The sequence below is a fragment of the Salvelinus alpinus genome, chromosome 9 (genome assembly GCF_045679555.1).
Source record: "Salvelinus alpinus chromosome 9, SLU_Salpinus.1, whole genome shotgun sequence".
NCBI classification, from domain to species: Eukaryota; Metazoa; Chordata; class Actinopteri; order Salmoniformes; family Salmonidae; genus Salvelinus; species Salvelinus alpinus.
In genome coordinates, this window is record NC_092094.1 from 23,178,114 (window position 1) to 23,190,380 (window position 12,267).

General features: G+C 42.8%; 1 pseudogene; it reads right to left on the reverse strand.

Moving 5' to 3' along the window:
* Positions 1 to 284: 284 nt before the first annotated feature.
* On the reverse strand, positions 285 to 10,712 carry LOC139584510 (sarcospan-like; annotated as a pseudogene).
* Between the last annotated feature and the right edge of the window lie 1,555 nt (positions 10,713 to 12,267).

Here is a 12,267-nt window from a genome sequence, read left to right on the forward strand (position 1 = left end):
CATTGGCAACTACGAGTACAAAGTTATCCTTACAGTATATAAAAGTCGTTCAAAATGCCATTATAGAAAACGTCAACGATCCCAAAATGTTAATATGATTGAGAACAACCTAAACACACACTTATGCACACACCAAAAGGTTTTTGTAATACATCTGTCCATTCGAGAAGAATGAGTGAAGATTCTGATTGGCTGATCTCTCAATACTCTACCCTCAATAGTGGCATCATCATGGGCTAACTCATCATGACATCATCATGGGCCTCTTCTTCCTACAACTCCCATCAGACCTTCTACCAGTGATGGAAGGAGGGCGAGCCCATCTGCAGCTCCACGAAGAACACTTGATAGCGGTGCTTCCACATGACGAAGGCCCCCAAGGCACATACCAGTGCTTGGATCAGGTTCAGGGCAATCTGAAGCAGGAAGTACAGCTTCAGGGTGCCAGTGACCGCTCCACAGTTGCTGACCTTCGTGTAGGGGAAGGTCCTGGCGATAGGATCGTGGGGGTTCAGGGTGCACACGCAGTCGTCGCCCACCTCCAGGCAGCTGAAGCCGTTGGTCTGGGCGTAGTGGTGGCCAACGAAGGCCATGACCAGGGCAGAGAGGACCAGGCCCATGGCGCACAAGATAAGGTACAGCAGCTGGAGGGGCAGAGGAGACGAGGTGAGCTAGTTTAGTATAGCATAGAATATCTAAGCATAGTGGGGATTCCAGGGCGGGGATACATTTTTAGAGGGAGGTCATCATTAATCCTGAAGGACAACAGCAGGGTCATGTTCTGCAGGCATGCAATGACTTGAAACAGAGGACAGACTACGAATGACAACACTGTTTCAAAGCATTTTCCCTGTTGGAGCCTATTAAACATGACTCTAGTTGTCTACACTAAGACCCTGTTGGAGCCTATTAAACATGACTCTAGTTGTCTACACTAAGACAACTGGAGTTTTATGTCTTTACTGTAATACATTTAAATGACAATGACAGCAAAAAAATCTAATGGAATCTGATCTTTTTACTTCTGATTTATGTGATATTCAAAAGTCAAAAGATTAGATTCCATGTGTTATTTTTACTGTTTACACATTAGGGAAAAGATCAGATAGGTTTCAGATATGCAAATAATTGGCAAAATATCTGAATTGGGCTGCCTGTGTAAAAGTCACGCCAATCAGTAATTGAATGTGTTACAGTAAGCGGAGTAAAGACATACAACTCCAGTTGTCTTTTCCCTTATGTGTAAACAGCAGAAAAACACATGGAATATGTTCTTTTCACTTTCGATTTATACCACCTCTATATGTGGATCTGAATCCTGATACAAACCTGATGATCCATATGCGACACTCTGATCATTATTTTGCTTTGCTCATGACCTACCATTTCCATGACAACCACCCCAATATTTAAAGGAACAGTGACCAGAAATTAGCATTCCATCCGTGTGCTACTTCAGAGGCTACATCAGTGTGAATGCGCAAATTTGATGTGGGTCACATGTAAAAGTGTAGACAGAAAAAAATCTGATTTAGATTTTTAGGTTGGCTGTGTAAACACAGCCTTAGTGAACAAGGTATGCCCACTCTCTAGCCATATCCAAATAGGTTTGTCTGCTAACAATTAACTCCTCGCACAGTGGCCAATAAATACCTGCAGGTCCTGGCTATCGGCCAGAGGTAGAACCTGACCCTAAGAGACAGAGCAGGGCTGTCTTAAAGGGGCACTTCACCACTTTATAACCTCATTCATTATGTCCAGCAGTACCATACCAGTGTGTATATATTTTAAAACGTCAATAGTTTACATGTCAAAAAGATACAAAGAAAATGACCCCCTTTGATGTTATTTTCAAAATAATTCAGTTATTTTCACACAAAACATTCCAGTTGGAAGTATCCCTTTAATGGAGGACTGACTGCTTAAAGTAGTGTTCATGTGAGAATCCCCTGCAGCTACCATCCACTGTACCTTTATCCACATGTTGTGGGTATGTACACATTATGTAAATTATGTCTAAAAATACAGCTTGATAATGTGTGAGAGGGGCTTTGTGTGGTTTATGTAATTGGAGTGTACAATCCCAATAACACTAGCCCTTCATCTAAATCCACAGGTTACGTAACATAGCCCTGATTCGCTCAGTATTTGTTTTCCGGTACACGCCGCTTATAGCATTATGTCATGTTTGATGCTTGCTTAATTTGAAATGGTGTTTATGTTTATTTAAAAACCACTGTGAAATATGGAGAATTAAAGTACATCATGAGATGTATTGTACTGTGCTGAACCAAAGCGTGCTAGAAGCGCTTCACAAAGCCTTTTATATAGCTGTACTCACGTGTTATGTTAGGCTATGAACTTTAGGAAGACATGAAGAAGGCGAAAATAGGGACAATCTTTTGTTGCAAACATTTACACCACGGAATGTAGATTGTATTACTTTTTTAATATATTGGTCAGCTTATACACGTTATAAGACTACTTCTACATACATTTTGAGTGGAGGAAGTCCACCTGTGAAAATGTTATATTTGGACGATGCTCCCCATTCTGGCATCTCTGCACTGCCTCCCAGTCTCACTCAGAATTGAATTCAAAACCGTCCTGCTGACATTCCAGTGCATCCATGGCAATGCCCCGCCATAAGAAGTGTTGACATGCTGCATGCACCGAGGTGTCTGTATAAACTACAAGCACACAGCTTGGACACCCATGCATACCCCACAAGACATGCCACCAAAGGTCTCTTCACAATCCCCAAGTTAAGAACAGACTATGGGAGGGCACAGTACTACATAGAGCCATGGCTACATGGAACTTTATTCCACATCAGGTAACTGATGCAAGCAGTAGAATCAGATATAAAAAACAGATAAAAATACACCTTATGGAACAGCAGGGACTGTGAAGAGACACATACACATGATAAGACACGCACTCTACACACACGTACACATGTATGTTGTATTGTAGATATGTGATAGTAGAGTAGTGGCCTGAGGGAACGCAATGTGTTGTGAAAAGTTTTATGAAATGTCATGTAAAATGTTTAATTGTTTATAACTGCCTTAATGTTGCTAGACCCCAGGAAGAGTAGATGCTGCCTTGGCAGGAACTAATGGGGATCCTTAATAATTACAAATACCTCAAATAACTGCTGCTATCCCATAATCTCACCGCAACCTCCGATCGCATGATAGCCTACTCCTCCACATCCCCAGGACCCAGCTCTGCTCCATGGGGGATTGGGCTTTCTGCTCAACCGCCCCGCGCCTCTGAAATGCTCTCCTGGACCACGTGAAGGCACCATAGACTCTGGGCTCCTTTAAAAATGGCCTAAAAACCCTCCTCTTTAGGAAGGCATTCGGTTAGTTATAGCTGTGTTCTCTGTGCCAGTGGCCCTGTCTAGTTGTCCTTTTTTGTCCACGTCTCTTGTTTTTAGTGCACTCACTGTATCACTTTGAGAGAGTTTTTCGCATTATATATTCAATGTATTATTAATTGGTTGGAAAATCCAATTGCCTACATTGTATGGCCAATTAAATGAAACGATCAAGTCATGTCCAATAACTGTGCTCATCTACCCATAGGCTTCCTACAGAGTCTTGCCAATAGACATGTTGTGTTCTGCATTTCTCTGTATGGCCCTATACATACAGTATCACCTTTATGGTTCAACCATACAACCCTACAATCAGACATGGGTTCAAATCATATTTGAAATAAATTCAAATACTTTATCTGAGCTTCACTAAGCTTGCCTGTTGCAATGGAACTAAAAGAACAGTTGCAAAAGTGCAAACCCTGTCCATATGGCACTCTAGCCAGGCTAAAGCAAGTATTCAAAAGATTATAAATAGTATTTGAAACCAGGTCTGCATACAGTATGTCAATGTGACAATCAATGTTCTCTGTGCTGTAGTATATTGGCCCTACACATTACTTTAAATCAGATCCAACTGACTAAGTACAACCTTTGTATGGTTGATTTGAACAGGGGGCGTGCGTTTAGTAATGAATGGTATTCTGGTCTATAAATAGTACTAATCATCCCATTAGAGAGACCAGTTTATCTTGGTCTCCGCTCAGTTGGACAGGAAATTGTCAGAGGGCATGTGGCATAGCCGTGGGAAGTAGGGGTGCTGAGGGTGCTGCAGCACCCTCCGATAAATAGGAAAAATATATACAGTACCAGTTGAAGGTTTGGACACACCTACTCATTCAATGGTTTTTCTTTATTTTTACTATTTTGTACATTGTAGAATAACAGTGAAGACCTCAAAACTATGAAATAACACATATGGAATCATGTAGTAACGAAAAAAGTGTTAAACAAATCAAAATATACTTTAGATTTCAGACTCTTCAAAGTAGCCACCCTTTGCTTTGATGACAGCTTTGCACACTCTTGGCATTCTCTCAACCAGCTTCATGAGGAATGCTTTTCCAATAGTCTTGAAGAAGTTCCCAGATATGCTGAGCCCTTGTTGGCTGCTTTTCTTTCACTCTGCAGTCCAACTCATCCCAAACCATCTCAGTTGGGTTGAGGTCAGGTGATTGTGGAGGCCAGGTCATCTAATGCAGCACGCCATCACTCTCCTTCTTGGTCAAATAGCCCTTACACAGCCTGGAGGTGTGTTGAGTCAATGTCCTGTTGAAAAACAAATGATAGTCCCACTAAGCGCAAACCAGATGGGACGGCGTATCGCTGCAGAATGCTGTGGTAGCCATGCTGGTTAAGTGTGCCTTGAATTCAAAATAAATCACTGACAGTGTCACCAGCAAAGCACCATCACACTACCTCCAACATGCTTCACGGTGGGAACCACAAATGCAGAGATCATCTGTTCACCTACTTTGCGTCTCACAAAGACACAGCGATTGGAACCAAAAATCTTAAATTTGGACTCATCAGACCAACGGACAGATTTCCACCGGTCTAATGTCCATTGCTCGTGTTTCTTGACCCAAGCAACTATCTTATTATTATTGGTGTCCTTTAGTAGTAGTTTCTTTGCAGCAAATCGACCATGAAGGCCTGATTCACGCTGTGAAGCATGGAGGAGGAGGTATGATGGTGTGGGTTTGCTTTGATGGGGATGCTGTCAGTAACTTTTTTGGTTACTACATGATTCCATGTCTGTTATTTTATAGCTTTGATGTCTTCACTATTATTCTACAATGCAGAGAATAGTAAGCATAAAGAAAACCCCTTGAATGAGTAGATGTGTCCAAACTTTTGACTGGTATTGCATATCGACAGCACCCCCACCCCAAATTATCTTCCCGCGGCCATGGCATGTGAGTCTCACCTTGGCGATGAATTGCATGGAGGTACTCTCATCTGGTAGGTACGTAATGCAGTAGAGGAGGAAGCCCAGCAATGAGACCACACACAACTAGAATAACATAGAACACAGTGGGAAATTTATTTAGTGAGGGTCATTCTCTAAATGATATGCTTTGCAAAATATACTTGTATACTTTAAGTTAATCATTCTTTAATGTTGGATTTAAAAATACAAAGACTGCTTTAAGGGAAAGGAAAAGAGGGAAACCTAGTCAGTTGTACAACTGAATGCATTCAACTGAAATGTGTCTTCTGCATTTAACCAACCCCTCAATCAGAGAGGTGTGGAGGGCTGCCTTAAACAACATCCACGTCTTCGGCGCCCAGGGAACAGTGGGTTAACTGCCTTGCTCAGTGGCAAGACATAAGGGGTCATGCATGCTCATGAAAGTCTTGCATTGCATCATTATGCATTATTCCTGCATGCTTTAAGTAAATAGTTACCAGTACATGATCACTGCTTTTTTATTTTCTGAATGGCATATGTGTTATTGGGAAACTGAATCTATTCGGATCTGATAAACACCAAGTGTTGCCATGGTGCTCTAAGCCACACACACGCAAACCTCGTATCTTATTTGCTGCTGAGAGGGGCCTCTTCAACCCTCTTCAAGCTGTTCATCCCAAGTTCACTATTAATATTCTGCACTTTCAGCATCAGCTTGTCATCTGATTACATTCTTACTGCTATGGCAAAACAGTTTTCCTCCTCTCTTGCAATGACACACACGCTCTCTCAGAGCATATTAGAGTCTTGTGACTAACATGCAGCATCTAATTGAATTATTTTAAGCGGTGAGGAATCAGAATACTCTTGAAGGATCTTGGTGAACTCAGTGTTTTTCACCGGGCGGTAAAACTCAGAATGGATGTTCCCTGTGTGTACTAAGACTTCCGATTGCACACATCTGTACACACTGTAATTAGGGATAATGGGAAGCTGAGAGAAAACAACATGTTTTTCTCCTGTACAGAGATGCAACTGTGAAGTACCTCACGTGGACAACATGATTTTGTTAAAGAAATGCTCATGTTCACCACTAGAAAGTCAATGCTATAGATAGTAGAGAAAAACACATAGACCCCTGTGTTATCATTAGTAGGCCTCTATAGCCTTGGGGCTGAAAGCGTTCATTATTGTAGTTTCTATAGAGTAAAATATTATTTGTTGTAGCATGAGAATATTCCAAATTCAATATAGAAATGCTGTATCTTATGTAACTTGTATTACTCCTTAGCAGAACTTCAGTGGAAATCCTGACTACATGTTAATACAATGTTGCAACATAAGGTAAAGTGTTACATTCTATTGTTTTCAGTATTATTTGCTTTATTTATCTGAAGACATTAGCTAACTAGGATTGAGGTAAGAGGCTAAGAGCCATAACGCTGACTGGCATTCTAGACTTGTTGTTTTCCCTGCAAGCCAAGTACTTTTACTTTTACAAGGCCAAAGTCTTGCCATGATTACAGTTGGGGAAAAGTTTGAAACTTGTTACAGCCCTTTAAGCCGGTATACTGCTTCTACGAGATAGATCTAATCAACAGTCAGCGAATGAGGGAGCAAATGTGAAAATAACATCAAGCTAATTGGTAGTAGTCAAAATGTTTACATTTAGAATGTCACCCAATGTGTTCAATGAGACTGAGGGGAACGTTCCCTTTTAAACACTGAGATTCTAACTGCTATAGAAAAGGCAGTAAAACATGATAACCCTAATTTTGACTTTAGATGGAGATAATGTAAGATGAAGTGTGAATAGAGAGATGAGACTAGGCTGATAAGGAGGTGTATACTGTATGTGTACATGCAGTCAGGGCAAGGTGGAAATACAACAGGGACAATGTGACAAGTCTATGCAGAAGGACATACGGCGTACAAACTGAAGAGGTAGCAATTAGTAATGTACAAGAGGGCCATGCAAATGTGTTGAGACAAATATGGAGATGAGATATGTACATACAGTGGGGAGAACAAGTATTTGATACACTGATGATTTTGCAGGTTTTCCTACTTACAAAGCATGTAGAGGTCTGTAATTTTTATCATAGGTACACTTCAACTGTGAGAGACGGAATCTAAAACAAAAATCCAGAAAATCACATTGTATGATTTTTAAGTAATTAATTTGCATTTTATTGCATGACATAAGTATTTGATACATCAGAAAAGCAGAACTTAATATTTGGTACAGAAACCTTAGTTTGCAATTACAGAGATCATACGTTTCCTGTAGTTCTTGACCAGGTTTGCACACACTGCAGCAGGGATTTTGGCCCACTCCTCCATACAGACCTTCTCCAGATCCTTCAGGTTTCGGGGCTGTCGCTGGGCAATACGGACTTTCGGCTCCCTCCAAAGATGTTCTATTGGGTTCAGGTCTGGAGACTGGCTAGGCCACTCCAGGACCTTGAGATGCTTCTTACGGAGCCACTCCTTAGTTGCCCTGGCTGTGTGTTTCGGGTCGTTGTCATGCTGGAAGACCCAGCCACGACCCATCTTCAATGCTCTTACTGAGGGAAGGAGGTTGTTGGTGTAGATCTCGCGATACATGGCCCCATCCATCCTCCCCTCAATACGGTGCAGTCGTCCTGTCCCCTTTGCAGAAAAGCATCCACAAAGAATGATGTTTCCACCTCCATGCTTCACGGTTGGGATGGTGTTCTTGGGGTTGTACTCATCCTTCTATTCCTCCAAACACGGCGAGTGGAGTTTAGAGCATAAAGCTCTATTTTTGTCTCATCAGACCACATGACCTTCTCCCATTCCTCCTCTGGATCATCCAGATGGTCATTGGCAAACTTCAGACGGGCCTGGACATGCGCTGGCTTGAGCAGGGGGACCTTGCGTGCGCTGCAGGATTTTAATCCATGACGGCGTAGTGTGTTACTAATGGTTTTCTTTGAGACTGTGGTCCCAGCTCTCTTCAGGTCATTGACCGGGTCCTGCCGTGTAGTTCTGGGCTGATCCCTCACATTCCTCATGATCATTGATGCCCCACGAGGTGAGATCTTGCATGGAGCCCCAGACCGAGGGTGATTGACCGTCATCTTGAACTTCTTCCATTTTCTAATAATTGTGCCAACAGTTGTTGCCTTCTCATCAAGCTGCTTGCCTATTGTCCTGTAGCCCATCCCAGCCTTGTACAGGTCTACAATTTATCCCTGATGTCCTTACACAGCTCTCTGGTCTTGGCCATTGTGGAGAGGTTGGAGTCTGTTTGATTGAGTGTGTGGACAGGTGTCTTTTATACAGGTAACGAGTTCAAACAGGTGCAGTTAATACAGGTAATGAGTGGAGAACAGGAGGGCTTCTTAAAGAAAAACTAACAGGTCTGTGAGAGCCGGAATTCTTACTGGTTGGTAGGTGATCAAATACTTATGTCATGCAATAAAATGCAAATTAATTACTTAAAAATCATACAATGTGATTTTCTGGACTTTTGTTTTAGATTCCGTCTCTCACAGTTGAAGTGTACCTATGATAAAAATGACAGACCTCTACATGCTTTGTAAGTAGGAAAACCTGCAAAATCGGCAGTGTATCAAATACTTGTTCTCCCCACTGTATGTCTGTGTGCTAGAGTCATACAGATGTGTTTATTTACATCATTAGGCCATGCATGCAGTGAAGGTAGAAGAGAAGTCCATTCAGCTACATTCCAGTGGATGAGGTGGTACAGCCCAGTGTCCATGCATCTATTGTAGGTGAAGTGCATGGGAGGCACAGTAGGTAGAGGATCAGGACAGGTATCCATGACATACAGTCAAGCAGTGAGGTGAGGCTGGACAGAGGCAGCAACCATAGTGGCCAAACTGAGTGTCTATGCATGTAGATACACAAGGTTGCATTGACAGTGGTAGACCTGATCACCGACGACGATGAGACAGCCTATAGGGAGGTCAGAGATCTGTCAGTGTGGTGCCAGGACAACAACCTCTCCCTCAACGTCAGCAAGACAAAGGCGCTGATCGTGGACTACAGGAAAAGGAGGGCCGAGCAGGCCCCTCTCCACATCAACAGGGCTGTAGTGGAGCGGCTCATGAGCGTTAAGTTCCTCTGTGTCCACATCACTAAGGATCTATCATGGTTCACACACACCAACATACGACAACGCCTCTTCCCCCTCAGCAGGCTGAAAAGATTTGGCATGGGCCCTCAGATCCTCAAAATGTTCTACAGCTGCACAATTGAGAGCATATTGACTGGCTGCATCACCTCTTGGTATGGCAACTGCTTGGCATCCGACCACAAGGCGTTACAGAGAGTAATGTCGACGGCCCAGTACATCACTGAGGTCGAGCTCCCTGCCATCCAGAACTTCTACACCGGGCGGTGTCAGAGGACAGCTCTAAAAATGTTCAGACTCGAGCCATCCAAGTCATAGACTGTTCTCTCTGCTACCGCACGGCAAGCAATACCGATGCACCAAGTCTGGAACAACAGGACCCTGAACAGCTTCTACACCAAGCCATAATATTGCTAAATAGGTAGTTAACCAAATAGCTACCCGGACTATCTGCATTGACCTTTTTTGCACTAACATTTTTGACTCATCACATACACAGCTGCTACTGTTAATTATATATCCTATTGCCTAGTCACTTTATTCCTAGTTATATGTACATATCGACCTCAATTACCTCGTACCCCTGCACATCGACTCTGTACTAGTTAACCCATAGATATATCCAAGTTATTGTTACTAATTGCGTATTTATTATTATTTTTATTGTGAAGTGTTATTACTTTTCTATTATTTCTCTTTTATTTCTCTCTTCATTGTTGGGAAGGGCCCGTAAGCAAGCATTTCACTGTTAGTCTATACCTGCTGTTTACGAAGCGCGTGACAAATAACATTTGATTTGATTTGTTAGACGATGAGGATCCATGCAGTCATGTAGTGAGGTCAGATGGACATAGGGACCAGAGAAAGATAAGGCAAAGGCCCATGCAGCTACAACAGTGGCACTATGCCATATACAAGGATGCCAGCCAAGTGTGGGGTCTCCCTGGCCAGGAGCGAGGGGCTGATTGTGACCATGAGGAAGGCCACGGCTGTGATAGCCACCCCCAGCAGCAACTGCAGCAGGGCGATGAGTAGGGGGAAGTGACAGCCACAGCACTTGTGGGAGTTCTCGGGTGCTGGGCCTCCATCCTCGGCCTTCACCTCTTTCTTCTCTGATGGAGGGTGCTCCTCTTCTCTCTTCCTCCGGATCCCTTCTTCCCTTCTCCCATTCTTCACCTTCTTTCAGGGAGATGCGACAAGCACTTCTTCTTCAGCTTCTCGGGAAGTGGTTTTCTCTCTCTTTCCTTTCCCGTTCATTTGTTTGTCAGTCTCTTACCGTCGTGCTGTCTGTCGGGTGTGCTGCCTGCCGCGCCCCGCGCCCCGCGCCCCGCGTTCCCTTCCTCTTCCTGCTCAGGGTTCCTCTCAGCATAAGCCAAGCTCTGCTGCTAGGCTATTTGGAACCAGAGAAGCCTCTGAACTAATATGGAAAACATTTAGAGCAGATTCCTGGAGCTGCTCTGGCGCCACTTAGCAGAGCAGCAGCACATTGAAGAAAAATAAGAGGGGGGGGGGGGGGGGAACACGAAGGGGGACTCCAACACATGACCAGACATCAGTGATCAGACATCAGTTACATAGAAAATAAAACTAAATAATGTTTGCTGTAATCGGAAATAGAAAGCAATTAGCAGTTAGGGGTTAAAGAAAGATTGGCACAGAAAAGTCAGCCACGTCATTCTCGAATGAGAGCGATTGGATCCCTGTTGTCAACACCGTTACACGCACAGTTGGGCCAAGTGGTGGAAGCCAAAGTCACATGATTTAGTGGAAGAGGTAATGTGATCAGGAGACATGTGAGGGCATTACTGTAGCTCTGATCCTCTATTAAAATGATCAAAACATGGATTAATTAGTCCAATTACAGTTCAGTCTCAAGGGTATAAGGAATTTTGGGGTGTTTTATTCCAAATAAATAGCAATGCCAAAGTAATGGAATTAGTCATAAAATTATTATATGGTTTCAGAGCAACATTTAAAATTAAAGTAAATAATTAAATGCACAACCTCTAAATTGTCAAATCTTTCACAACATTACTTATGAATAGATTTTACAAGTCCTTATCTGTCTTGACATAAGCATTTTTTTTGAATATTTTTTAAATTTAATTTAATTTATATTGACAGAGGGGTACAAAAAAAACAAGGAAGTCACATTAAACCTCTGTCCCCCCACCCTCCCCCCGTCCACACTCAGTCATGAAATTAAACAATCAAAAGAGAAAAGAGCAGGATGCTAATCCTTTACCGTTATTCCCTCCCTCCCTCCCTCAGACCGAGCCCCTCCCCCCCACACACACATTCAATGAGGTACAGAAGAACCGCAAGAAAGAAGGTTCAGTAGCCCCTCCCCCCATAGGACCACTAAACCCAGAGGCCCCTTCCACAAAACATCCACTGAATTTTTGTAATAGTTTTTGCTGAGGCCTATTTTTTTCCCATTAATCGCAGCCCAATATATTATTTTATATTCATCCAATGTCTGCCATGTTTTTGGATGGTGTGATGACATCGCTGCTCACGCTGCTCCCTGTGCACACTGACTGCTAGTGTGCATGTGAAGTTGGGATGTGTAAACTGGATGCAACCCGGATATAGGCGGTCCATTTTATACCTCAATGCTTGCCACGTGGCTCTGTTTTTGACGATTCCGAGACATTCAAAATATCGACTTTGATACTGTTAGACAATGTTGTATGCATGATTGAGGAAATAAAATTATATTTTAGTATTAAGCATCTTGTTGTCCTGAGGTGTAATGGATCATGATGAATGGATATCAAAACTGTCAGGCAAATTGATGTTCAGTGATTATACCACCCATTCCCACCATCAACACTCTTAATG